Raw genomic sequence first — 1,794 nt, 5'->3', positions numbered from 1 at the left:
GGGAGGAAGGGAGGGAGGGAGGGAGGGAGGGAGGGGAAACAAAAGTTTACCAAGTACAAAAATATTCCTTAGTGAACTGACCCCTTATACAACTTAATCCCCACTTGAATACTATCCATCCTTGTGCCTTTTTTTTTTTTATCATTGTTGAATATTGCATAAGTGCAAACTGACTGAAGGGTCAAACTGCTAATCTTGCAAAAAGATAAAATTTCACGGAGCCGATGACTGATGCTGGAAAGTGCTCAGATTCCATGTAAAAAGCACTAATAAGTGAGGAATAGAAGAGTTATACCATTTAACAACTGCAGACATTTGACATGGATGATGACAAGCTAGGCACTCTAAACGAAAATGATATGAATAACGAAAGATTAAGAAAAAGTCTTGGGCCAGACAAGATGGTGCAGACCCGTTTCTCCTGACTGTTCCTCACTAAATACAACAAAATTTTGAAATAATACAAAAGACAGTCATAGAAAGAACTCTGTAAAAAGAAAAATGACTGATTTGCTAGGGGCCCTAGGACAAGGAGGACCAAAATTGTGGCAGGACACCTGAGGACCCTGCCTCCCAATGCATTAAAAGACAGCAACCCAGGCCTGACCTCAAACCCAGGAACAGAAAATAGCCTACCTAGGGCTATGCATTTTGGTGTTGTCATATATTTTTTTTTTTTTGGACAACAACAAGCAAGCCCAGCATCACTAACAAGGGGTAATGATGGGGAGGCCAACAGACAATAAGCAGCCAGGGAAAACATTCTTCTTCCCCTCCAGATCTGGGACTCTCCTTCCCCAGTGAGAGACTCGGGTAGCCAGGTAGGGACCAGAAAGGGGGATGCACCATAACCAGGGCTCGGGCTGGGAAGTGTTCCTCATTTTCACAGGCTGGGAGATCCTGCCAAAACGGCCCAGCCCGAGAAGCCTCATTTTCCCCAGTGGGCCAGAGATTCCCTTCTGCCTCCTAGAGGCACCAGATGGCCTATCCTGGGGAAGCTCATTCCCTGCTTTGGGCAGCACCAGCAGGGACCAGTAGGAACTCCAGATAAACTAAGCAGACAAAAATAGTACTGCAAAATCTCTGAAAATTAAATTGTCATTGGAACCACAGCTCACTAATGTAAGCTTGGAGCTGCAGGCTAAACTTGAGTAGGGCAATTCCCTGCTAAAATAAAAGATTTAAATAAAACCCAGAGTTCCCTAGCATCATAACCAAAATGTTCAAGATTCAATAAATTTTTAAAAAATCAACACAACAAGAACCAGGAAAATCTCAACTTGAATGAAAAAAGACAATCAACTGAGAAAAGCCAGATATTAAAATTATCTGACAAGTTTAAATTGGATGTCATAAAATGCTTCACAATCAATTAGAAATTATCTGGAAACAAATTAAGAAAAAAGAAAACCTTATAAAAGAAATAGAAGTTATAGAGCTACTTGGGAGGGTGAGGTGTGAGGATCACTTGAGCCTGGAAGGTCCTAAGGCTGCAGTGAGCTTTGATGGCACCACTGCACTCCAGCCTGGGTGGCAGAGTGAGGTCCTGTCTCAAACATAAATAAATAAGATCCAACACCTGTATCACCAGAGATCTAGGAGAGAAGAAAGTAGAACTAAAAGAGTATTCAAAGAAATAATGGTGAAAACCTCCCAAATTGGGCAAAAGACGTAAACCTACAGATTCAAGAACATAAGTGGGCCAGGCACGGTGGCTTACACCTATAATCCCATCACAGCACTTTAAGAAGCCGAGGGTGGAGGACTGCTTGAGCCCAGGAGTGGGGGGGTGGG

General features: G+C 42.9%; 1 protein-coding gene across 2 annotated transcripts in view; it reads right to left on the bottom strand.

Moving 5' to 3' along the window:
- The window catches only part of RASAL2 (RAS protein activator like 2), a 381,092-nt gene that overhangs the window by 206,884 nt on the left and 172,414 nt on the right, over positions 1-1,794 (bottom strand). The window lies entirely within an intron of this gene.

This window comes from Mandrillus leucophaeus, unplaced genomic scaffold, assembly GCF_000951045.1.
Source record: "Mandrillus leucophaeus isolate KB7577 unplaced genomic scaffold, Mleu.le_1.0 Scaffold226, whole genome shotgun sequence".
Lineage (NCBI taxonomy): Eukaryota > Metazoa > Chordata > Mammalia > Primates > Cercopithecidae > Mandrillus > Mandrillus leucophaeus.
The sequence above is the reverse complement of the archived record's forward strand: the minus strand, read 5'-3'. Positions and strand labels throughout refer to the sequence as shown.